The following is a 27,951-nucleotide window of genomic DNA, read 5'->3' as shown; positions in this document are numbered from 1 at the left end:
AGAAAATTTTTCCCATTTCAGTAAGTAGCACCTCCATTTACCAAATTACACATCCTTAACCCACATTCCCCACGTCCAATTCATCACTTGCTCCTATTCGCCTCCAAGCCATCACTAACCTTCCAAATATGACTCTAACATGCCTGCTTTACTCCACCTCCAAGGCCACCACTGTGCACAAAGCCAGTCTCCTAATGAGTCTCCCCAAATCTTCTCCTGCCCGCTCCTATCCATTCTCTTACAATGGCCAGTATGGTGTCTGAAAAAGGCATCTCTGCTAACACCACTTCTCTGTTTACACCCTGCAATGGCTTCCCACCAAGTTTAGGATAAATCCCAAACAGATGATGGACTGGAGGTTGAAAGACCAGAAGGAGGTAGGGTGTTAGGTTAGAAAGAGGGATAAAGGGTCTAGGCAAAGAGCGAAAAGGGCTGAAAAGAAAATGATCGGCACTTGTAAAACAGTCCTGATGCAGGCAGGAGAATGCAGGAATAGCGAAGGAATACCAATAACCACTTTTTATTTCTGCAGTGCCTTTGCAATTCCCAAAGTGCTTCATTTATAACTGTGATTCTCAAACCTAGCTGGACATTAGAAACATCTGGGGAGATTTTTAAAACTACCAATGGCCAGGCCTCACCCCAAGCCAATTAAATCAGAATATACAGTTCACTAGGGCAGGAATTTTGTCTGTTTCGTTCACTGTCCATATGAAAACTACCTGGCACATACATGGTGCTCAAAAAATATTTACTGAACGAATAAATGAAGGAAGGAATGTACCACTATCACCTGAGATGCAAGGAAGAATTCTTTTCAAAACTTAGGGAGTAACCAGGCAACGTCAGTTACCATGGCAGTCCTGGGAAAAACATTACCAAGTGACACTAACACTCCCAGGGGCCTACATTTGTTTCCACAATAAGTAAACCTTTCTCATTTCTAAAGTACTATACTGTGAAATATGCATCTCAGTCACACCTAGAGGTTACTCAACGTCTGCTGTGAGCGGGAGGAAAAGAGAAGGGCCTTACACAGTATCTAAAGCAATGACAAGAAGAAACTAGGGGCCACGGGCAGAGACAGACAGGCTCAGACAGGCTCCAATCCCTATGACAGTCTGAGGTGATCACGTTGTAAGGGCTCGAGCACAAGAAAGCAGCCACTAACCAGCTACCCTGTCTCAAATATTTGGAGAAAGTCAATGCAAATACTTATCTATGTATTATTCTTTTCTGATCATTCTTTCAGTGTATCCCTTCTGCCTTTGTGCAAAGTGATTCTTTGTTTTGTACCTGAAAGATGAGTGGCCCATGTAAATGGATGAAACATGTCACAGCAGACATCCAAGGAGCTCTTCAGCTAACGAACGAGGAGCTCCAAGTTCTGGGAAAGAATCGTAAAAGTAGTTTAGAATCACAATATCTTAGAGCATCCTTTATATCAACTCCCCTCTATCATATCACCAATCAGTGGTCATCAGCCTATACATGAACTTTGCAGTGACAGAAAACCCAGCACTCTCTAGACAGATCTAGGCATTTCTAGTTGCTACAGCAGTCTATATCAAATTCAGAATCTGACTCCCTGTCACGCATCAGTCCCAGTCTGACTTCTGCAACGGTACACCCCATGGCACACCTCATCTCTTTTCCATCTGGCACATTTCTCAAACACATGAGGACAATTTTGTTCTTCCTAAAGCTCTCTTCTCCCACGTCACCCTCCTAAATCACTCCTTCCTGTGTTTATGACTTTGAGGAGCCCCCAAGGTTTTCTCATCCCAAGGCCATGACAATCAATGGCATCAGTGTGCCTGCTACACATTCTGGGAAAGGGGCAGGGCCACACAAGGGTCTGGCAAATGTGACTGACTACCTGAAGTGAGAGTACATGTGACAACCTCAGCCTCTCTTCAGTCCTCAGCCTCTATCCAAGGTTTCTCCAGAGCACGCTGTGGACATTTTGGGCCAAACAATTCTTTTGGGGTGGTGGGGAGGGCTGTCCTATGCCTTGTACGTTATTTAGCAGCATCATGGCCCCTACCCACTAGATGACTGCAGCACCACGACCCCCACCCCGGATGTGACAAAGAAAAACTTCTCCAGCCATTGTCAAACGTCCTGGAGGAAGGATGAGGGCAAATTCACCCTCACTCAAGAGCCACTGCTCTATCCAATGACTCTGTTCACCCATGAGTACTCAAAACTCTCTCCTCTGCAGGCTTAACAGGTAACTCTCCAGAAAGTCTATTGTGTATCAAAATGCTATTTGAAATTTAATAGTAGTTATCTCTGTAACAGTAACTGATCAAAGTAAAACTCTTTCTCCAGATGGTAAGAACCTCCCAGGTGGTTAATCCACGTTTACCTTATCTCCTACCCCAGGCACTGGAAATTACAGAAATGATCGGACACCCATTTTTGGGATCCGTTCAAGAAGTACCAATAGTGTAAGGCTTTTCGGCAACCTGAACAACTGAATTCAAGTAAAATATTCTGCCTGACCATGGCTTTGTGAGACAAGCCACAAACCTGTAGCAGGACCCTCCTTGCTGCTATTTACGGAATTGAGGTATCTGACTGGAAAGCCGGTGGAGGTGAACTGCCCAAGAAAGCAGTGGGTTCAGGATGAGAAGTTGGAAAGGGAGACAACGGAGGGGAGAATGAACCTCAGCTGAAAAGAAAAGGGAAAATTACCAAGAGATGAGTTCTCTTGACTGAAGAGAAGATACGCTGAAGGCCATGAGCTTGCCCTTGGGGCCCTCAGCTCTCTGGGGAGCTCTAAGGGAAGGGTGAGCCTGGACCTACGACTCCGGACTCCTGGTCTCGGCCACCAGGCCTGACGATTCACTCAGACTCTCAATAAATACTTGTATTAAAAGACCTTACACGGGGACCACATCTGGGAAAACATCGCCGCACCCTCATCATAAGTCACAGGGGGAGACCCGAACTGGCCAAGCCATGACAGGAGCTGTGAGGGCGACAAAAGAGCACGGCAGGGATCGGACATCGGATCGCCAGAAGCCCTCCGCCCTCCTGGTTCGTAATGCCAGGGCCCCATCGCCGCGCATCGCCGGACCCTGGTCCTGCCTCCGTCGCGCACCCTTCCCCAAGGTTGGCGGGGGTCTGGAGTCACCATCCCCTGTTCGGACCTACCGACCTCGCCGCTGCTGAGCTCTACAGATCCCGCTCCTTCCACACAGTTCGCCAATTCCGCGGGCCTTACTGAGCCGCGCCAGCCACCGTCCGCGAGGCCTTGGCGCGCCGGTGACGTCACTGTCGTGTGCCTCTTCCGCAGCAAGCGAAGTATGGCTCTGGCACGCCAGCTGCGGCTGTGGTCGCTCGCGGCTCGGTTGCTTCTGGCGCCTCCCGGGGACCTGACGGTCCGCGATCCCAACGAGCCCCTGCCCGTGGTGCGCATCCCACGGGCTCTACAGCGGCGGCAGGAAGAGCAGCAGAGCAGGCAGCGGGGCCCCCGCGGCCGGTGCTGGCGCGACCTGGGCCGTGGCTGGCGCTACCTGGGCCTTTGCTTTTGTCAGCGCGGCGACCGGAGTTGAACCAGCCGGCACACCTCACGCTGGGCCCTTGGAACCCGCGCCACTCGCTTCGCATGGCTGGAGGAATCGGCGCGCCCACGCGGACCATTTCTCCACCGAGCGCGCGCAACATGAGGCTCCAGTGCTGCGGAACCTCTCGCCCAAGGGCAGCTGCACCTAACTGGGTCTGGAGCTCCGCGTTCTGAGCGCACTACAAGAGGCTGCTCCCGAAGTTGGTCGGCCCACAACCGTGCAGTCGAGTACCATTCCCCAACTCCTTCGCGGCCGCCACATCCTCTGCGCCGCAGAAACCGGCAGTGGCAAATCTCACAGCTACATGCTACCTCTCCTTCAACGGCTCTTGGGCCAGCCAAGCCTGGACCCCTGTCATATCCCTGCTCCTCGAGGCCTGGTTCTTGTGCCTTCTCGAGAATTAGCCGAACTGGTGCGGGCCGTGGCCCAGCCCTTGGGCAGCTCCTTGGACCTCCAGGTGCGGGAGTTAGGGGGAGGCCATGGCATGAGGAGGATCAGGATGCAACTGTCCAAACAACCTCCAGCAGATATTCTGGTGGCCACTCCGGGGGCTCTGTGGAAGGCCCTGAAAACTCAATTGATCAGCCTGGAGCAGCTCTCCTTCTTGGTGTTGTATGATGCACACACGCTGTTGGATGAAAGCTTCCTGGAACTGGTGGATTACATCTTGGAGGGGAGCCATATAGCAGAAGGCCCAGCTGACTTAAAAGACCCCTTCAATCCCAAAGCTCAGTTAGTGCTGGTGGGGGCCACATTTCCCGAAGCTGTAGGCCAGCTGCTGAGTAAAGTTGCCAGCTTAGACTCTCTAACCCCCGTTACCAGTGACAAGCTCCACTGCATCATGCCTCATGTCAGACAGACATTCATGAGGCCGAAGGGAACAGAGAAGGAGACTGGGTTGGTGCAGATCCTCAGGCAGCATGACAAAGCACATAGGACTGGCCCCGCAGGAACTGTTCTGGTGTTCTGTAATTGCTCCAGCACTGTGAACTGGCTGGGGTATATATTCTGGATGACCACAAAATCCAACACTTAAGACTGCAGGGACAGATGCCTGCCTCAATGAAAGCAGGCATCTTCCAGTCCTTCCAGAAGGGCTCCCGAGGCATTCTTCTCTGCACAGACATCACCTCTCAGGGCCTGGACAGCACCCAGGTGGAGCTAGTCATCAATTATGATTTCCCTCTCATCCTGCAAGACTACATCCACAGAGCAGGGAGGGTGGGCCGGGTGGGGGGCGAGGTGCCAGGCACCGTCGTCAGCTTTGTGACCCATCCCTGGGACGTGAGCCTGGCTCAGAAGATTGAACTGGCAGCTCGCCGGAGGAGAAGCCTTCCAGGACTGGGGTCCTCAGTGAGAGAGCCTTTGCACCAGCAAACCTTATTGCAGCAGGCTTATATATGATGCCGTAACAGGGACCTTTCCCTCTGTGCTGGACGGGTGAGCACACTTGTCAGTGGGGTGCTCTGGGCTGCCTAGTCACCTTCTGAAGACCCGGGCTGCTGTCTGGCTTCAAAAGGTAAGTTGCTGGCCAACACTGGAGGGTGAACTACTGAGCTTGGTTCTCTGTAGTCTTTCATGTGAAGAATAATGTCAATCTTGGCTCTGTATTATGTCATGGTTTCTAACAATAAGCTATGTTTCTATGGGTGCCCCTTAATAACAGTTTCCACTGCGGCAGAATTCAGTAGACTCTGAGAAGATTCACACTCCAAACTACCACACTTAGGACGAAGGCTCTTTCAATTGATGTTTTAGTTTAGATTTTGTTTCCTGCCCCAAACATCCATTAAGCCCCCAGGAGAAGGAAAAGGGGATGTGACTAGCAATAGAGAGAAATCTTCTTCACAACAATGGCCATGGCAAGCTTAGGCACTTTTGGTGAAATCTCTCTGGGAAGTACTGGCAGAGAACTAAAAGGCAAACTGACACCGAAGTATTGCTTGGTGTGTATTTCCAGGCTCTGCCTTCTTTCTCATCTCTTGGTGGCAGGTGGAGGAAGAGGAGAAAAGGTTAATCTTTTTTATAAACCGGCAGAATAAGCTTATAACATCCTCTCACTATCTCTGCATAGGTTCTAGTCTCTGCAGCATTATATAAGCTTTGCCCAAAGTAATGAACTGTTGAAAGTCAAATGTAATACTTCACCAAACAACTTAAAAATGCTTGCACACTGGAAAGGGTTAAGTTGCAGAGAACACAAATGGACCCAGAGCAACCTTTGCCGAAAGAGAATATTGTGCTAAATGTACAGTCATAGCTCTTTTCCCTATGAAGAAACAGTCAGAAGGATAAAAGAACTTGGTCAAAATCACACAAGTAAGTAGGAAACAATCTGGTCTGTCTGTCCTCAGGGTTGTGTTCTTTAACCACCAGGCTAGCTTTTCTCAAATCTGATTCATGCGTAGAATAACTATACACCTCTGCTTGCCTTGAATATTCCCTGTTTATACATATGCCTGCTCCAGTTTTTAATATTGACCACTTTGACTCCCAAAAGCAACCGAGAATACACAATAATTTGGTCACTCTATCCATGGACCACTGTGGTGGGACTGCCCAGGAAGCTTATTAAAAGTGCAGCTTCCTGAGCCCTACTCCAGATCTAGATAAGTTTTCTGAGGGTTGGCTCAAGAATCCAGGTACAAGGCTTTTTAAGTGGTTTGGGGGAACCCCCCAGGTGATTCTCTCCCTCTCTTAAGTTAATAAACCGTTTATTCTGCCTCCCCCAGATGCCCAGCCAGGTCCTGTTAAGGTAGGAGTCCCCACACCACATCAGAGGGATGCTCCCAGCCAAGTAATCTCCGGAGGCTTGGAGATTCTGAATAGTCTCATGCTGGCCCACCTGCCGTGACAAACCTCTGCCAGAGCAAGCATTCCCCTTCACATTTACCTTCTACCACTCCCAAAGGCAGTCTGCTCCAATGAGGCCTGACTTCGTCTGTCCTAACGGGCACCCACTGATTCAAGCAGTTTAGGGATAGAAGGTGCTGTGGTTCTCAACCAGGGTGGCCCACCCTCTAAAAGGGTAGTCCAAGCAGTCTCTACCTCATGGGCACATCCCCTCTGCAACAGCCCCAGTAAACGAAGGTCCCATCTTTGCTTTTTCAAGGTTGGCAACAGGGAGTCCCCTCCTAAAGAAGGTTCTCTCTCATTGCCACACTATCAAAGGCTGCCCCAAGTGTGGTTCCTTCCTGTGGGCCTGATCAGGCTAAGGGCAGAGTTGTCTCTTTCCTTCTCTGAGTCGGACCAAGTCGTCTTACTAACCCCTCTTCACAGTGTTGACCATGTTTTTCACGGGGGCTGCTGCTGAGCCTTTATCTCTTCCTTTCATGGTGGAGAGAGGATTATAATGATTTTTACTTCTAGGGGAGAGGGGAGTGTAATGATTATGTTGTCATTTTGTATTATGTCCTTTTGTCATGAATTTGTTTTGAATTTCATATTAAAATGGGCCCACCATTCCCACTTTGTGAGGTCATTCAGCACCCTCATTTTGCACCTTTAACATCTCTCTCAGTATCACTTGGAAATGTTTGAAACGGCACGAGCTTGTCCTCACATTCCTATCAGCTGTAAATCCGGAGCCCCGACATGAACGTAACCATTGAGCAGAACCCCTCTCCACTACCTGTGTAACACTGGGTAGGCCCCTTAACATCTTGGTTTTCTTAAGCCCTCAGGTGTAAAAATGTGAGGGTTCTATGAATTTATATTTGGGGCAGGACAAGGTCGAGAAGAGTGTGTCTTTGCTTTTATTCTTCCAAACTGGAATGTCTTCCCTCTCTTCCCCATGGGTCCAAATCTCACTTGCCCTTCAGGCCCACTGCCAAGGAGCCTTCCCTGATTCCCCAGTCCACACAATTCTCTGCTTCTTAGGGTCAGTGCCATACAACCTAGCTGTCTCTTATCATTAATCTTGCCTCTCAAGCCAATTTCAGAATGTGGGTCTCTCTTGCCCTCCTGTACCAGCCCACCTGCACGCCCCACATGGGGTGTCTACTAGACTACAGCATGGGTGAGGAAGCCCAGGTGTGAGGGACCAGGCAGAGTACCTCTGCCTCCACCCTGCTCTCCTCCACAAAACTGCCCCTCCTCCTGAAACCTGACCGCAAGTCACAGGTTCCTTATTATGACCTCACTGGGTAGTGATGACCTCACAGGCCTTCTCACAATTTCCATGGCAGCATAACTATGGAAACGTGCTGCCCTCAGAGAAACTTCCCTACCAGATCTCCACCAGATACCAATCTCTTTGGTTGTCTGAGAGAGAATGTCTGACCGGATCGTCTATATTTACTCAAACCTGTGCTCTGTTCCCTGGCTGGGCAGTGCAGCAGGTACACCGAGACCGGGCATCTGTAGAAGAGGCATGGTGTACACACAACCTCACCTGGCTGCCACATGTTCCTGTGGGGCTTGCCCACTACGTAAACCTCAGCACTTTCCCAGCTGTAAGTAATACCAGTGACCTGGGACACCAGGGTCCCACAGTGCTCACTGCTGAGGACAAGTGAAAGGTCATCCCTGAAGTACTGTGCAGGAAGCTTCTGATCTTTATAAATATAGCCTTCCACTTTGGGCTACAGGATGCTTCCATTCAGACCCTTTCCTGATTGGCCTCTTAGCAAAAGACAAGCACATTTTTGTTGGCAGATGGTAAACGGAGCAGTTTGAGGAAGAGGGCCACTCTTGAACCGCACCTTCAAACCCAGGCACCTCTGTGCTGTCATGTACACATCTATATCGGTCCCCTCAGACACATCCCATACTGAGCTGCTGAGTACTAGGGGAGAGGGTGGTGCCTTATTCATGGGAAGACCGGAAGAACCAAGGGGGGTGATGAAGTGCTAGTGAGACTGGAGGGCTGAGCAGATGGTGTCCCAGGAGGCTGGGTGGATGTGAGCCTACACTTGGTACCCAGAACCTGGTCTGAGTCTCCTGATCACTCTGCCTCAGTATTTGGCCTTGATCTAATCTAGATAAAAGTATCAGAGGGCTAGAGTTCAGTGTGGTTGTAACAGGCATTATAAATGGGGCCCAAGAGGGGTTGCCAAGGTGGGAGGGGTCCTTAACCAATTTATATTAGATTATCTTTTTCCAAAACTTGAAAGACGTTTCCATTAAAGCCTCAGAAGTGACACACTGCAAGAAATGTTTTCTCTGTTGTGGAAGGGAGAGATGGAGAGGATCATGATTGCAATTACTTTCGGGTTCTACTGTTTTCCCCGGAAACGGTGAAGAGACTACCTCACCTGATGCAACCGTAGGCTCTAGGAATTGCTTTTGTAGCCAGTGTCCCTTCTCTAGGGACTCATAGAGGTAATGGGCCAAGGCTGTGTTTGGGATGTCAAGTAGATTAAAGGTCTTGAGCCAGAAACTGGGAGAGACATGAGAGAGGGAAATTCTGGCAGGAGACTGTGTACAGCAGAAGTGACTGATCAGTTCTGATTTTCTTTGCAGCAGCCGTGGCTCCCCTTTCTCCTCCTACACCTGGTCACTACCATGTCCTCAACCGAGGGTGTGGAGAAACGCAGGTGGGCCGGCATGGGGAGACATACTGCCTGGTTGGTGGCTACCGGGCCTACGGGGATGCTCCTTTGGCCACGCCAGCAAAGGCGGAAGCCAAGAAGCCAGTCCCCAGATGTGCTCCCGAGAGAAAGCACACTCCGGAAGAGTCGGACGAAGATCTCGGTTGCTCCAGACCCAAAATCCGGCGATTGTAGCATGGTGCCAGGAGGCGGACTCCACAGAATCTTGCTGGCTGAACCATTCTGAAGACAGGGCAATGGTTTAACTGCCTAAGACAGCAAATGCCTCTTCCTGCAGTGACCCCTCCGGCCGCCCCCCCCACTGCCCCGTGACCCCTCCGGCCCCCCCCCTGCTCAATAAAATGCTTTTCTGTAACAGATTTCTAGGGTCGCCAGTGCTCAGACTTAGGTCACTACCCCTGTGCTAGGCACTCCTGCCACCCGGCAAAGATTCCAAAGGTGGAACAGCTCCAGGGGGTGCCAGGGATCAGAGCAAAAACTTGAGAGGCTGGGGATGCAGGAGTTTGGGCACAGTCCCTAAATCATCTCAGTGGTTGAGCTTCTGTGAGAAGGCACATCCCCAGTGTGTGTGGGGGGGGAGGGGGTCCCTAGAGGAGGCAGCTAGCGGGAGGGCCTGAGGCTGGAAATGGGGAATGGCGTGCGGCCTCTGAGCAAGCACAGGCACTTAGCCCTTGAGGTTTCTGGGAAAGCTAGAGCCACAAGGGCCATGAGACAAGGCAAGTGTAGCAGCAGAACCCAGGTGCCAGGTCTTTCTTCATAACCTACACTTCTCCACGAGGCCGGGCCTTCCAAGCTGAGGTAGGAGGGATCCTGGCCAGAAGGTCAGCCAGCAGCTCTGGGACGAAGGTTGCTGCGGTGGGGACTCTGCTGCCACGGAAATGACTTCATTTCCTTCCACTCAAACAGCCTGCTGACTGGGTTCCTGCTCTGTTGAGTTAAAGGGTCGTTGACTCTCCCCAGAAGGTTGTTCAGTTCACCTCCCAAAAGTCCCTCTATTCAGGCCCTTGGGAGGTGTAGCAGCTCCTGAGGGCGCTCTCCTGAGGCTGGCTGACAGAAGTGGGGGAGGTTCCTGATAGTTCCCAGGCGCTGGTTCAAGTCCCCAGAGAATGGTCATGCAGGTTGGGGAGTCAAGTAGGAGGAGAGAGAAGGTCGGGGGCAGAAGGCCCCTTCCTGAATCCACAGCTCACAAGGTTACCCCACCCCATTTCCAGAAACTATCTCTTCCCCCACAAAAGCCCCCATGGCCCAGTACCGGGAAACCGGGAGCCCAGAGCACTTGTGGCTACAGAGACCCTCGCACGCAGCCCTCGGGGTGGGCGGGGCCGGCTGCAGGCAGATGGGGACGAGGTGTGCTCCCGGGAGGCCACGGGCTGCAGGTGGCCCTCTGAGAGAAGCACCCCAGCTTGGACAGGAAGGTTAGAGGCGGGGTGAGCAACCTAGGGCGCCCCCTCGGAGCAGTGGGAGTGGGAAGAGGGGCGGGGGCGGAGGGAACCCGCGATGGGAGGCGAGTGGGCTCTCAGCAGAGGCCAGCTTAGCCCGCGGGAGGTGCCTCTGAGTAGGGGGCGGGAGGGCAGTGCCGCCCTGTGGCTGCCGGGCTTCCCGGATCCGGATCGCAGCTCTCCGCACACGACTCGCAGGGTCCTGTGACTCTGTATCCCCTCCCTCACCCCGTCCCCCTCGCGAGGCCGCGCCGCTGGGTGGCCTGTTTCGACGGGCAGAACCCCATAGCCCGCCCCTCTCAGACCCGCCTCGGCCCGCCTGCCTTGCCCTGCGCTGCTTGCGCCCCAGGGGCCTCGAAGGTCCCCGTGCACGCAGCCAGCGGCCTCTGCTGTGCCTGCTGCTCCTGCTGGGTCTGCTGCTGTGATCGGTAACCCGCGTGCAGACCACGCTGGGCACCTCCAGCACCCCAAGTCCGCGGGAGCGCACGCGGGCCCTGATGCGGGACTTCCCGCTTGTGGAAGGGTGGCTGCAGTGTGTGCGGGCTGCTGGGGGCCGGTGGGGGTCTAGCCTGGCCCTGGGCAGGGGAGGAGGTCCGGAGCATGTAGCGCTAGTGGGGAGGCTCCCTCACACCACCCCTGGATGTCCTCTCCATCATCTATGGATGCCCTTCCCCTTCTCTATCATCCCCTCCCTGGCGAGAACCCCTCAGCCCAGGCCTCAGCTGCTCCTAGTATAGTCTGTGTGACAGTGTGAGGTGGGGGACCCCCAGGCTGGCCCAGGCCAGGCAATGTGTCCTGCCCGATCCCAAGACCTAAGGAGCCCACCCATTTGCCTTGACCTCCCTCCAGCCACAACAACATGCCCCTGGTCCTGAGGCAGTTTTACCACAATGGGCTACAGCATGTTAATCTGCGCAATTTCAGCCATGGCTAGACCAGCTTGGACAGGGTGAAAGACGGTCTCGTGGGTGGCCAGGTACCAAAGGGACACACAAGGTGCCACCATGGCTGCTGGGGAATGTGGGGCAGTTTGGGGGCCTCAGAGACCACAGGTTAGTCACATTGGAACGAAGTTACCATAGTGACCTAGAAAGTGCCATGCCATGGATGCTGGGGGCTACAGGGGGCACAGTGAGCCCACCTGATGGGCTTCCAAGTACCACAGAAAAAGCAACGCATTACATGTGACTTCTGGGCACAGTGAGTGCTGTGCCAGCTGAGGAGGCTAAGAGAAGCCCAAGGAGTTCCAAAGCCCAAACTAAGCCCTGGCCTTCCCTCAGTTCTGGTCAGCCTACGTCCCATGCCAGACCCAGAAACGGGATGCTGTGTGCCTCACCATGGAACCAATTGACCTCATCCGCCTCATGTGTGCCTCCTATTCGGAGCTGGAGCTTGTGACCTCAGTTAAAGGTAGACGGGGGACTTCCCTGGTAGTCTAGAGGTTAAGACAACACGCTTCCACTGCAGGGGGCTCGGGTTTGATCCCCGTTGGGGGAACCAAGAGCCCTCATGCTGCGCGGCACGGCCAAAAAAAGAGGTAAACAGACCGGTGGTGGTGGGTGTTAGGGACTTCAGTAAGCTACTCCTGCCTCTGAAAATGATCATCTAACCTACCTGCCCCCAGCTCTCAACAATACCCGGATGTTGGCTTGCCTCACTGGTGTGGAGGGCGGCCACTCACTGGACAGTAGCCTCTCCATCCTGCGTACCTTCTATGCGCTGGGTGTGCGCTACGTGACACTCACCCACACCTGCTACACGCCCTGGTGAGCACCTGAATATATTCAGGAAAAAATGCATTTGCCCTTTTTGGCCAACCAAACAAGCGGGCAATGCAAATCAACACTGCAAAGAAGTCTCACTAGGCATTGGTCAAAAGGGCCATGCTGAAAAAGTGTAAAAACCAGAAATGCAGGACAGGTCAAGGAGAAAAGGGAGCTTTTTTACGCTGATGGGTGGGATGTAAATTGCCAACGGCCATTCTGGAGAAGTGTATGGTGTTTCCTAAAACATCTAAAAAACAGAGCTACAGAGCACAAGGCACTTCCACTCATGGGCGTATATCTTGGGAAAACCAGAAATCGACAGGACACAGGCACCCCAAATTTTAGGGCTGCTCTGTTCACAAAATCCTCGACTCGGGTACACCTTAAGTATCTCACGAAAGAGAAAAATGGATAAACAAGTTGTGGTACTTATGTACAATGGAATATCACTCAGCCATGAAATCAACGTCCTAAGGCTAGTAGCAGCATAATGAGTGGATTTAGGTACGATGATTCTAAGAGAAATATGTCACACAGATAAAGAAACCTATAAGATATCAGTTATAGACGGAATGTAAAAATCGCTACATGAACTAAATTACAAAACAGAACAGAGTCACACATTTAGAAAACACACTTATGGCTGCTTAAGGGGAAAGGTGAGGTGGGGTGATGCATAAAACAATAGTTTGAAATTAGCACAGATACCGTTCCATCAACCAAATATGTAATAGAGTAGACCTTACTCATTGCTCAGTGAACTGGACTCAACACATCCTATTCACCACAGAAGGATATATCTGCATAGTAAGAATCTTAAAGAGTATTTATTGATATTTCGTGGTAAGTGAATATAGTGGGTGTAAAGGGGCACAAACACAGCATTGAAAATCAGCTAAACCCCATTATAAATATAAATTACCAAAAAAAGCAAAGATAGTGAAAGAGAGAGAAATTCTTACAAAATTCGTTCAGTGGCTGTGATGCAACCTGTATTAACCACATCTAGACCCACAGCTGGAAGAGACATAAGGCTGGACACTCTTGGGGGTGACCGGATTGGTGAGGTTGGGTGAGCAAATGCAGACCCTTTAAAGTAATGCTGTGTGCTACCCGTTCCATGGGTCAGAAATCTCCAGGTTCATGGGAATCTTCCTACAGCTAAAACATGCATGGGAAACCCAGAGGATGGTACACCGTATGATCGGGAAAGGTTTCTAAAACGCACCTCATTTTTCATCTCGTGGTGCTCGGGTTCACCATTCCAGCTGCTTTACCAACAATCTCCCCACTTGGAGAATCAGCACCTTTAACCTCCTGTTTCGTACAGTTTGCAATTTGTCCAGAGGTTGAACGGGAACAGGGGGAACCAATGAGAGATCAGCTCTAGGTGTTTGGACAGACACATGTCACTCTAATTTCCAATCAGGAAGAAGAATTAACCAAAGGCTCAGCCTGCCCTCTGGAATCAGAATAGGGTCTGAAGCAATCCTGCGGTTTGGCGGCCAGCTCACAAAAAGGCGAGTTGGAAAATGGATCTCAGGGGCACTAAAATTCACAAACCTGCAGGATTATAAATGATAACTTTCGTACCTTATTGAGGTAAGGCAACGAAGAGGATTTGAAAACAAGGCAGAATTGCAGGAAACCGTTTTCAAGAGGTAGATTGGAGTCGCCTTTAAAGCACGTGAAAACAGCAGAACTTCGACAATGATGCAGTTGGCCAAAAAGGGCGTACGTTTTTTTTTTTTTTTTCCTGAATATATTCAGGAAAAATCATGTAGGCCCTTTTTGGCCGACCAAACAAGTGGGCAATGCAAATCCGCACTACAAAGAAGTCTCACTGCGCATCGTTCAAAAGGGGTTTTACCATGTTTGAAATTCCAATATTTTAGCCTGACACGTTTTTGGATTTTAGAAAAAAATTATTTTAAATGAGACAAAAAATCTTTTTTATGACCCAAAAAGACATCAATAGTTTTATATTTTTATCTATTTCACTTGCACACAAAAGTCTCATGGAGTTATGTAAAGCAGTCCTGTTGGATGCTGTGCATGGTGCACGTATGGATTAAAGCTTTGGAATCTTAAGCTTCACTCACCTGAAACTTTTAAATTAGGATGCAAGCAATCCTTTCCAACATTTGGACAGAGAAAGACACTGTCTTTATTTTATTTGTCAGGTAATTAATCTGTCTTTTGCCCCAAGGAGAGAAACAACTGGCACTTCTATCAATGTGTTGTACAAAAATCTTTGAACACAGAGTGCAAGCAGAGGCTGATACGAGATGTGAAAAAAAAAATGAGAGACCCCTGTGGCATTTTCTCCTAACTTATTGCAATCTCCCATTTAAAATGTGGGAATAATCAATCTTCTGAGGAAAAAGGCCCAAGGAAGCTTTTTGCTTTTGTGGAATAATGCGATGCCTAAAGATTTCACGAGGCAAGAAGAATTAATGAGAATGACCATGAGAAATCAAACAAAGTCAGATCCATGGATGAAGTGATGTTTACCTCTGTGAATCAGTGAGAAATAGGAGCAAATGAAAAGAAAGCTGAATACAACATTTTCTGAATAAATGTAACTGTTCAGCTGTCATAGACAAATTAATACTCACTATGATACAACCTATTTAATTTAGAAAGTTAACTTAAATTTAAAGCTTAATAATTAGATTTATTGAAGAAACGAAAACATATTTGTGGTTTAAAATATATGTGTTCTGCTACAGATAAGAAGACTACATAAATAAATAGAAATAAGACTAAATAAATAGAGGAAAATAACAAATTAGATGTTATTAACATTAAACACTGACACTCATCTAATGAAAGAGAGACAGAAAGAGAGAAGAACTCATATCAAGCATATATTTAAAACTCCTAAATAAGAAGTCTTCAGATGTTAAAAAAAAAAGTCTTTAATAAGAAGATAATGTAACAGCAAAGATGGGAAAAATATACCAAAAGATATTTCAAGAAAGAGAGTACAGAATGTTTAGTAAACATATCAAAAGATGCTTGGCTTCTTAGTAGTCAATTAAATGCAAAAAAGTGACACCTGGAATTATCACTCACCAACCAGAAAGTTCAAATGAAAATGACAGGTATTATCAAGTTTGACAAGAATGTGTATAATCCTTGAATCTCATTCACTGCTGCTGATTATCAAAAATCATACAAATGTTTTGAAAATATTTAGAAATATCTAAAAAGATAAACAGATGAAAGCTATGACTCAAAAATTTTACTACTACATGTATATTGAACAATAATTTATACACATACCACCAAAGCTCAAGTTCTAGTATTTATATACCAGTGCTATTCTCAATAGACCCAAACTGAAAATCACTCATATTGTAATACACTTTGGAAAAAATTAATTAATAGTTAAATATTTACACTGTGGAATCCTATGCAACAGTGGCAATGCATGACAACAACAGGCAACCATATAGGCATATTCAAAAACAACATGAAATAAAAAAGCCCAATCCAAAAGTGATTTTACTGTGCCATTACATTTATATTTATATAAAATTATATATTATATATATTATATAAATATAATATATATATTATATTTATATAAAATTTATATTTATATAAAATTTATTTATATGTATATAAAATACAGGTAAAGTGATCTTTTTGTTAGATACCAGAACATTATTAAACCTTAAGGGTAGTCACTAGAATTGGACAAGGGGTCTCTGAGTATCTGGCAGTCTTCTGTGTCTGTATCTAGAAGCTATGTATCGAGTGTATTCAGATTCTGAATTTTCTGAAATTTGTCATTTCCTTACAAACCATGCATGTTTTTAGTTGTTTTTTATACGTAACAAAAAGTAAAAATGATAGACTAGGGAAGGTAATTATATTAGCACTTTAATATCCATGCTTTTCAAGGTGGAAGTGAAAGGTATTAAATACTTGACATTGTGATTACTTCTTAAAAGTAAGGTGAAAATTTCAGATGAATAAATAAGACATACTTCTTCATATATAATCCTCAAAGAGGAGGGGTAGAAAGGAATATTATTATTTTTTTATTTAATATAGAATAGTTAAGATAGAAAATAATGAAAACAGACTAGGTTTAAAATAGAGCACACTGGACTTCCCTGGTGGCACAGTGGGTAAGAATTTGCCTGCCAATGCAGGGGACAGGGGTTCAATCCCTGGTCTGGGAAGATCCCACATGCTGCAGAGCAACTAAGCCCGTGTGCCACAACTACTTGGCCTGCGCTCTAGAGACTGCAAGCAACAACTACTGAGCCTGTGTGACACAACTACTGAAGCCCATGCACCTAGAGCCCATACTCCACAAGAAGAAAAACCACCACAAGGAGAAACCCGTGTACCACAACGATGAGTAGCCCCTGCTCGACACAAGTAGAGAAACCCTGTGCAGCATCCAAGACCCAACACAACCAAAAATAAATAAAATTAAGTATTGTGAATTGTGAGATGACAGACTCATGTGGCTGTAGGTAAGAGGCCTCAGCTCCTTGCCACATGAATCTCTCCTTAGGGCTGCTTGAGTGTCCTCATGATATGGCAGCTGGCTTACCCCAGGATGAGTGATCTAGCAGAAACCAAAGCAGAAGCTCCAATATCTTTTATACCTTTGGAAGCTGCACTTTGTCATTTCTGCAATGTCTTATTAGTTAAAACGTCAGCCCTTTTCAAGTGTGAGGAGGCACACAGGTGCATGACGACTGGGAGATAATTAGGGGATGATTAGGGCCATCTTGGAGGCAGGCTACCAAAGTGGCTGACTCACTGAACACTGAATTTTGTTTTCTTCGCTGACAGAGAGAAAATGGTGAGTGAATCTCATTGGTGTTCTTTGAGACGTACCAAAGCTAGCTCTTGCTCTCACCCCCAGCTGTGTGGCTGAGAGGGTCTTGGTGCTCCGGCAGGATGTCAGGCCTGAGTCTCTGAGTTGGGAGAGCCGAGTTCAGGACATTGGTCTACCAGAGACCTCCGGCTCCTTGTAATATCAAAACGGTGAAAGCCTCCCGGAGATATCCACCTCAACGCTAAGACCCAGCTCCACTCAAAGACTAGTAAGAACCAGTGCTGGACATCCCATGCCAAACAACTAGCAAGACAGGAATGCAGGCCCACCCATTATCAGAGAGGCTGCCTAAAATCATAATAAGGTCACACACACACCAAAACACACCACTGGATGCAGACTGGCCCACCAGAAAGACAAGATCCAGACACACCCACCAGAACACAGCCACCAGTCCTCTCCACCAGAAAGCCTACACAACCCACTGAACCAACCTTAGCCACTGGGGGCAGACACCAAAAACAACGGGAACTACAAATCTGCAGCCTGCAAATAGGAGACCCCAAACACTGTCCCCAAAGCCAAATGAGAAGACAGAGAAACACACAGCAGATGAAGGAAAAAGGTAAAAACCCACGAGACCAAAAAAATGTAGAGGAAATAGGCAGTCTACCTGAAAAAGAATTCAGAGTAATGATACTAAATATTATCCCAAATCTTGGAACTGGAATGGAGAATATACAAGACATGTTTAACAAGGACCTAGAAGAACTAAAGAGCAAACAAACAATGATGAACACAGTAAATGGAATTAAAAATTCTCTAGAAGGCAACAATAGCAGAATAACTGACGCAAAAGAATGGATAAATGACCTGGAAGATAAAATAGTGGAAATAACTACCACAAAGCAGAATAAAGAAAAAAGAATGAAAAGAATTGAGGACAATCTGAGACACTTCTGGGACAACATTAAACACACCAACATTCGAATATAGGGGTCACAGAAGTAGAAGAGAAAAAGAAAGAGACAGAGAAAATATTTGAAGAGATAATAGTTGAAAACTTCGCTAATATGTGAAAGGAAATCGTTAATCAAGTCCAGGAAGCACAGAGAGTCCCATACAAGATAAACCCAAGAAGAAACATGCCCAAACATATATTAATCAAACTATCAAAAATTAAATACAAAGAAAAAATATTAAAAGTGGCAAGGGAAAAACAACAAATAACATACAAGGGAACCCCCATAAGGTTAACAGCTGACCTTTCAGCAGAAACTCTGCAAGCCAGGAAGGGACAGGCAAGACATATTTAAAGTGATGAAAGGGGAAAAGCTACAACCAAGATTACTCTACCCAGCAAGGATCTCATTCAGATCCGACAGAGAAATTAAAACCTTTACAGACGAGCAAAAGCTAAGAGAATGCAGCACAACCAAACCAGCTTTACAACAAATGCTAAAGGAACTTCTCTAGGCAGGAAACACAAGAGAAGGAAAAGACATACAATGACAAACCCAAAACAATCAAGAAAATGGTAATAAGAACATACATATCAATAATTACCTTAAATGTAAATGGAATAAATGCTCCAACCAAAAGACACAGACTGGCTGAATGGATCTGAAAACACGACCGGTATATATGCGGTCTACAAGAGACCCACTTCAGACCTAGGGACACATACAGACTGAAAGTGAGGGGATGGAATAAAATATTCCATGCAAATGGAAATCAGAAGAAAGCTAGAGTAGCAATTCTCATATCAGATAAAAGAGAGTTTAAGATAAAGAATATTACACGAGACAAAGAAGGACACTACATAATCAACAAGGGATCAACCTAAGAAGAAGATATAACAATTGTACATATTTATGCACCCAATATAGGAGCACCTCAATACATAAGGAAAAGGCTAACAGCCATAAAAGGGGAAATGAACAGTAACACAATCATAGTAGGGGACTTTAACACCCCTCTTTCACCAATGGACAGATCATCCAAAATGAAAATAAATAAGGAAACACAAGCTTTAAATGATACATTAAACAAGATGGAATTAATGGATATTTATAGGACATTCCATCCAAAAACAACAGAATACACATTTTTCTCAAGTTCTCGAGGAACATTCTGCAGGATAGATCATATCTTGAGTCACAAATCAAGCCTTGGTAAATTTAAGAAAATTAAAATTGTATCATGTATCTTTTCCGACAACAATGCTATCAGACTAGATATCAATTACAGGAAAAAATCTGTAAAAGAATACAAACACATGGACGCTAAACAATACACTACTTAATGACCAAGAGATCACTGAAGAAATCAAAGAGGAAATTTAAAAATACCTAGAAACAAATGACAATGAAAACATGACGACCCCAAACCTATAGGATGCAGCAAAAGCAGTTCTAAGAGGGAAGTTTATAGCAATACAATCCTGCCTCAAGAAACAAGAAACATCTCAAATAAAAAAGCTAAACTTACACCTAAAGCAATTAGAGAAAGAAAAAAAAAACCAAAGTCAGCAGAGGAAAGAAATCATAAAGGTCAGATCAGAAATAAATGAAAAAGAAGTGAAGGAAACAACAGCAAAGATCAAAAAAACTAAAAGCTGGTTCTTTGAGAAGATAAACAAAATTGATAAAACCATTAGCCAGACTCATCAAGAAAAAATGGAAGAAGACTCAAATCAATAGAATTACGAACGAAAAAGGAGAAGTAACAACTGACACTGCAGAAATACAAAGGATTATGAGAGGTTACTGCAAGCAACTATATGCCAATAAAATGGACAACCTGGAAGAAATGGACAAATTCTTAGAAAAGCACAACCTTCCAAGACTGAACCAGGAAGAAATAGAAACTATAAACAAACCAATCCCAAGCACTGAAATTGAGACTGTCATTAAAATCTTCCAACAAACAGAAGCCCAGGACCAGATGGCTTCAAAGGCAAATTCTATCAAATAGAAGAGTTAACACCTAACCTTCTCAAACTCTTCCAAAATATAGCAGAGGGAGGAACTCTCCCAAACTTATTCTATGAGACTACCATCTCCCTGATACCAAAATCAGACAAAGATGTCACAAAGAATGAAAACTACAGGCCAATATCACTGATGAACATACATGCAAAAATCCTCAGCAAAATACTAGCAAAAAGAATCCAACAGCACCTTCAACGGATCATACACCATAATCAAGTTGGGTTTATCCCAGGGATGCAAGGATTCTTCAATACATGCAAATCAATGTGATACACCATATTAAAAAACCTGAAGGATAAAAACCATATGATCACCTCAACACACGCAGAAAATGCTTTTGACAATATTAAACACCCATTTATGATAACCCTCTAGAAAGTAGGCATAGAGGGAAATTTCCTCAACATAATAAAGGCCATATATGACAAACCCACAGCCAACATTGTTCTCAATGGTGAAAAAGTGAAACCATTTCCACTAAGATCAGGCAAAAGAAAAGGTTGCCCACTCACACCACTATTATTCAACACACTTTTGGAATTTTTACCTATAACAATCAGATAAGAAAAAGAAATAAAAGGAATCTAAATCGGAAAAGAAGTTAAGCTGTCACTGTTTGCCACCAGATGACATGATACTATATATAGAGAATCCTAAAGGTGCTACCAGAAACCTACTAGAGTTAATCAATGAATTTTGTAAGGCTGCAGGATACAAAATTAATGTACAGATATCTCTTTCATTCCCATACACTAAAGATGAAAAATCTGAAAGGGAAATTAAGGAAACACTCCCATTTACTCATGCAACAAAAAGAATAAAATATCTAGGAATAAACCTACCTAAGGAGACAAAAGACTTACTCAGAAAACTATAAGACACTGATGAAAGAAATCAAAGATGACACAAACAGGTGGAGAGATATACCATGTTCTTGGATTGGAAGAATCAACATTGTGAAATGACTATACTACACAAAGCAATCTACAGATTCAATGCAATCCCTATCAAACTACCAATGGCATTTTTCAGAAAACTACAACAAAATATTTCCCAATTTGTATGGAAACACAAAAGACCCCGAACAGCAAAAGCAATCTTGAGAAGAAAAACAGAGCTGGAGTAATCAGGATCCCTGACTTCAGACTATACTACAAAGCTACAGTAATCAACACAGTATGGTACTGGCACAAAAACAGAAATATAGATCGATGGATCAGGAGAGAAAGCCCAGTGATAAACCCAGACACAAATGGTCACCTTATTTTTGATAAAGGAGGCAAGAATTTACAATGGAGAAATCACAGTCTCTTCAATAAGTGGTGCTGGGAAAACTGGAGAGCTACAGGTAAAAGAATGAAATTAGAAGACTCCCTAACACCATACACAAAAATAAACTCAAAATGGATTAAAGACTCAATGTAAACCAGACACTATAAAATTCTTAGAGGAAAACATAGAACACTCTATGACACCAATCACAGCAAGATGCTTTTTGACCCACCTCCTAGAGAAATGGAAATAAAAACAAAAATAAAAACATAGGACCTAATGAGACTTCAAAGCTTTTGCACAGCAAAGGAAAACATAAACAAGATGAAAAGACAACCCCCAGAATGGGATAAAATATTTGCCAATGAAGCAACTGACAAAGGATTAATCTCCAAACTTTACAAGCAGCCCATGCAGCTCAATATCAAAGAAACAAACAACCCAATCCATCAATGGGCAGAAGACCTATTAGACATTTTTCCAAAGAAGATATACAGATTGCCAGGAAACACATGAAAGAATGCTCAACATCACTGATCATTAGAGAAATGCAAATCAAAATTACAATGAGGTATCATCCCACACAGGTAAGAATGGCCATCATTCAAAGAATCTACAAACAATAAATGCTGCAGAGGTGTGGAGAAAAGGGAACCCTCTTGCACAGTTGGTGGGAATGTAAATTGATACACAGCCACTATGGAGAACAGTACGGAGGTTCCTTAAAAAACTAAAAGTAGAACTACCATATGACACAGCAATCCCACTACTGGGCATATACCTGGAGAAAACCATAATTCAAAAAGAGTCATGTTCCACAATGTTCATTGCAACTCTATTTGCAATAGCCAGGACATGGAAGCGACCTAAGTGTCCATCAACTGATGAATGGATAAAAAAGATTTTGCACATCTTCAATATAAAATGGAACATTATCAGCCATAAAAAGAAATTAAATTGAGTTATTTATAGTGAGGCAGATGGACCTAGAGTCTGTCATACAGAGTGAAGTAAGTCAGAAAGACAAAAACAAATACTCTATGCTAACACATATACATGGAATCTAAAAAAAAGAGGAAAAAAATGGTTGGGAAGAAACTACGGGCAGGACAGGAATATAGACGCAGACGTAGAGAATGGACTTGAGGACATGGGGAGGGGGAAGCGTAAGCTGCGATGAAGTGAGAGAGTGGCATGGACTTATATATACTACCAAATGTAAAATAGATAGCTAGTAGAAACAGCTGCATAGCACGGGGAGATCAGCTCAGTGCTTTGTGACCACTTAGAGGGGTGGGATAGGGAGGGTGGGAGGGAGATGCAAGAGGGAGGAGAAGTCGGGATATATGTATATGTATAGCTGATTCACTTTGTTATACAGCAGAAACTAACACACCATTGTAAAGCAATTATAGTCCAATAAAGATGCTATAAATAAATAAATAATTTACACCTCCCCAAAATTAAATCTTTTTAAAAATAAATAAATAAAATAGAGTACTCAATAACATGGTAACTCTAAACCTAAATATATTCAATACTACAGCAAATGTAAATGGATTAATGTCTCCTATTAAAGTGTAATTTTTTATATTATGTGCAACTAAAATTTTTTCCCAATATATAGGTAAAATAAAAGAATTACATTAGAAAGGAGAAAACATTCCATGTATTTAAAAACAGTAAAATGATAAGCATATAATATGCATCTTAGATAAAGTAGTGTTTAAGTTCAGAACAATTTGTCATTATTGTAACTAATATTATTATCCCAATTTCTTAAAAATATTTAAATATTTTTTCTATTTGAAAAAATATTTTAATATTTTTTTCTTTGCTATTTTGTGGTCTAATACATGGTAAGTATTTAGCTGCTAACATAACTTAAAAATATATGCTGTTTTTTACAGCCAAACAAAACTGAATCAAGAAGAAATAGATAACTTGAACAGACTGATCACTACAAGCAAAATAGAATCTGTAATTTACAAAAACTCCCCACCAACAAAAATCCAGGATCAGGTGGTTTCACAGTCAAATTCTACCAAATATACAAAGCAAAACTTACACTGATTCTTCTCAAACTCTTCGAAAAGATTGAAGAGTAAGGAATACATCCAATGACATTCTGTGAAGCCACCATCACCCTGATATCAAAAACAGATGGGGGGGGGACTTCCCTGGTGGCACAGTGGTTAAGAATCCGTCTACCAATGCAGGGGACATAGGTTCAAGCCCTGATCTGGGAAGATCCCACATGCCGTGGAGCAACTAAGCCTGTGTGCCACAACTACTGAGCCTGTGCTCTAAAGCCCACGAGCCACAACTACTGAGCCTGATAGCCACAACTACTGAAGCCCACGCACCTAGAGCCCATGCTCTGCAAAAAAGAAGCCAGTGCAGTGAACAGCCCCGCACACCCCACGCGCCACAACTAGAGAGAGCCCGTGCACAGCAACGAACACCCAATACATCCAAAAATAAAGAAAGAAATTTACTGGAAAAAAAACACAGATGGGGACTTTTCTGGTGGTCCTGCAGTTAAGATTTCGCCTTGCAGTGCAGGGGGTGTGGGTTCAATCCCTAGTGGTGGAGCTAAGATCCCACATGCCTCACAAATAAGAAACCAAAACGTAAAACAGAAGCAATAATGTAACAAATTCAATAAAGACTAAAAAAAAAAAAAAAACCACAGAGAAAGACACTACCAAAAAAGAAAATTGCAGGCCAATATCTCTGATAAATATGGATGCAAAAATTCTCAACTGAATATTAGAAAACTACACATAAGAGGATCATACACCATGATCCAACTTGATTCACCCCCGTGTCACAAAGTTCTTCCAACATATGCCAATCAATCAACATGATACACTCCATCAACAAAGGAAAACACAAAACAAATGATCATCTCAATAGATGCCGAAAAAGCATTTGAGAAACTTCAACATCCATTCATGATAATAACGCTTACCAAAATGGGTATAAAGGAAACATATCTCAACATAATAAAAGCTATTTATGACAAACCCACAGCCAATATAATACTCAATGTTCATGACAAAATATCAAAGAAGCACGGAAAAGTGATGGAGGAGATGGAGAAACTTCTCAGTGTGCAGGTGCAGGATCAACATCAGCGCTAAATCCTGCTCAGCTTAATGGTGACTCAATAGAAAGCGAAAAGCCTTTATGAAGACTTGAAGAAGAAGCACGGGAAAGAATCAGAGGGCATATTTTTTAATGCCAGCCATGGCTGTTTTCATCGGTTCAAGGGTAGAGCCAACCTCAACAAGGTAAAAGTAAGTGGACAGGCAGCAGGTGCAGATAGGGTAGCTGTCCAGGAACTTCCTGAAACACTTTGAGAAATTATTGATAATGGTGTGCATTTACCCAACCAGGTGTTTAATATGGATGAGACACAACTGTACTGGAAGAGGATGCCAGACCGAAGTTACATCAGTAAGAAGGAAAAGTTGATGCCGGGCTGTAAAGCAGCAACAGATAGGCTAACTGTTGTTTGGTGGCAAATCTTCCAGTGATATGAAGCTGAAGCCTCTCTTAGTTCATCATTCAGAGAACCCAAGAACCCTTAAAAACATAGCCAATGACTCTCTTCCTATTGTGTGGAAGCGTAACCCCAAATCCTGGATTACACAGGCCACATTCCAGGACTGGTTTTGCCACCACTTTATCCCAGATGTAGAGAAATATTGCTCAGAGAAGGACGTCCAAAAAAAACATTCTTTTGCTGCTCGACAATGCTCTGGGCCACCCCCCATTCATGGATGACTTTTCCCAACGTCAAAGTAGTGTATCTGTCACCGAATACTGCATTGCTCATCCATCCTATGGACCAGGGAGTTATAGCGACTTTCAAGAAATATTATTTATGTCACACTTTTTGTCAGGCAGTAAAGGTAAGTGACAAATCAGGAAGAACCTAGGGACAATTTTGGAAGGACTATAACATCTACAAGGCCATAAAAAAAATTGACTTTGCATGGTGTGAGTGTATGGTGGTCCCCATGAATGGGGTTTGGAAGAACCTTTGCCCACAGTTTGTTCATGATGTTTGTGGATTTGAGAACGCAGATCAGAAGTCTGAAGAGGTCTTCAGCAACGTAGTGACCCTCAGCAAGAAGCTGGAGCTAGATCTGCAAGAGGACGATTTCACTGAACTCCTTGTTGTGCAACATGAGGAGCTTACTGATGGAATTGGAGGCGCAGAGAAAGGATGAAGAGGGACAGGAGGAAGAAGAAGTAACTGAAGAACTGAAGAGATTCACGACACAGAAAATGCCAAGGGCATCTTCTAAATTTGAGGAGGCACTGTTAGTTTCTGAGGCACAGGGCTCGAACCTACAATGGTACCCAAAGGTGGCAGCAGCCATTCAGAACGCAAACCAGTGCTACCATGTCATCATCTATGATGAGAAGAAACGAGCTACAACCCAGACATCAATGGAGCATTTTTTCAAGAGGGTAGATAGAATTAAACCCAGCAAGGAACCAGAACCTGTGTCATCAATGTCAGGTATGAGTGAAATTGGAGCTTGCCCCCTGTCTCCCACTGCTGATAATCCTTCACCTCTACCACCTCCCACCTCCTCTCCCTGATTGGAGGACAATCAGTAACTCTTCTCGCCTGTTCCCTCGATGCCAACCCCAGTATCCCAGCTGTTGTACTGTATACTGTACTTTTCAAGTTACTGTACTGTAAGACTAAAAATGTCTTCTTTGTTTTTGTGTTTGCTTCTTATGTATTGTTTCTGTGAAAAGTATTATAAACCTATTACGGTACAATACCTTATAGCTGACTGTGTAACCTGGGTACCTCGGCTAACTTTGTTGGACTTACAAACAAATTGGACTTACAAACGCACTCTTGGAACAGAACTTGTTCATATGCAGGGGACTTACAGTAAAAGCAAAAAAGAAACAGGAACTCATCAAACTTATAAGCTTTTGCACAGCAAAGGAAACCATAATCAAAATGAAAATACAACCTATGGGCTGGGAGAAAATATTAAATGATGAGACTGACAATGGCTTAATTTACAAACTATACAAACAGCTCATACAACTCAATAACAATATAACAAATAACTCAATGGAAAAATGGGTAGAAGAACTAAATAAACATTTCTCTAAAGAAGACATACAGATAGCCAATAGGCACATGAAAAGATGCTCATCATCACTAATTATTAGAGAAATGCAAATCCAAATTACAATGAGGTATCACTTCACACTGATCAGAATGGCCATCATTAAAAAAAATCTACAATTAACAAATGCTGGATGGGGTATAGAGAAAAGGGAACCCTTCTACACTGTTGGTGGCCATGTAAGTTGGTGCAGTCACTATGGAAAACAGTATGGAGGTTCCTCAAAAAAACTATAAAGAGAGTTGCCATATGATCTAGCAATCCCACCTGTGGACATATATCTAGACAAAACTATAATTCAAAAAAATACATAAAACCCTATGTTCATAGCAGCACTATTTATAATAGCCAAGACATGGAAACAACCTAAATGTTCATTGAAAAATGAATGTATAAAGAAAGTGTGGTATACGTATACAATAGATATTACTCAGACATAAAAAAGAATGAAGTAATATCATTTGCAGCAACATGGATGGACATAGAGATAATGATACAAAGTGAGGTAAGTCAGAAAGAGAAAGACAAATACCATATAATATCACTTACATGTGGAATCGAAAACAGGACACAAATGAACATGGCAGCAAAACAGAAACAAACACACAGATATAGAAAACAGAGTTGTGGTTGCCAAGGAGAGAGTGATGGAAAGATTCGGAGTTTTGGAATAGCAGAAGCAAACTATTCTACATAGGATGGACAAGCCACAGAGACCTACTGTACAGCAGAGGAATCTATATTCAGTATCCTGTGATAAACCATAATGGAAACGAATATATATATATATATATATATATATGACTGAATCACTTTGCTGCACAGCAGAAATTAATACAGTAATATATAAAGTCTGCAGAGGGTGTGGAGAAAAGGGAACCCTCCTGCACTGTTGGTGGGAAAGTAAACTGATACAGCCACTATGGAGAACAATATGGAGGTTCCTTAAAAGCTAAAAATAGAACTACCATATGACCCAGCAATCCCACTACTGGGCATATACCCGGAGAAAACCATAATTCAAAAAGAGACATGTACCAAAATGTTCACTGTAGCACTATTTACAATAGCCAGGACATAGAACCAACCTAAGTGTCCATCGACAGATGAATACAGAAAGAAGATGTGGCACATATATACAATGGAGTATTAACTCAGCCATAAAAAGGAACAAAATTCAGTTATCTGTAGTGAGGTGGTTGGACCTAGAGTCTGTCATACAGAGTGAAGTACGTCAGAAAGAGAAAAACAAATACCGTACGTGAACACATATATATGGAATTCAGAAAAATGGTACTGACGAACCTAGTGACAGGGCAGGAATAAAGACACAGATGTAGAGAACGGACTTCAGGACACAGGGCTGAAGGGGACAC

The 27,951-nt window shown here is 44.4% G+C and overlaps 1 long non-coding RNA gene and 1 pseudogene across 2 annotated transcripts in view; one reads left to right on the top strand and one right to left on the bottom strand.

Annotated features, from left to right (window-relative positions):
* The window catches only part of LOC309797360, a 54,757-nt gene that overhangs the window by 8,894 nt on the left and 17,912 nt on the right, over positions 1-27,951 (bottom strand). The window lies entirely within an intron of this gene.
* LOC309797359 (putative ATP-dependent RNA helicase DDX28) lies at positions 3,267-5,079 on the top strand (annotated as a pseudogene). Its single transcript has one exon. The product of its transcript is annotated as a putative ATP-dependent RNA helicase DDX28 (transcript).

The sequence above is a fragment of the Mesoplodon mirus genome (genome assembly GCF_964341445.2).
Source record: "Mesoplodon mirus genome assembly, contig: HAP1_SCAFFOLD_366, whole genome shotgun sequence".
NCBI lineage: Eukaryota > Metazoa > Chordata > Mammalia > Artiodactyla > Ziphiidae > Mesoplodon > Mesoplodon mirus.
The sequence above is the reverse complement of the archived record's forward strand: the minus strand, read 5'-3'. Positions and strand labels throughout refer to the sequence as shown.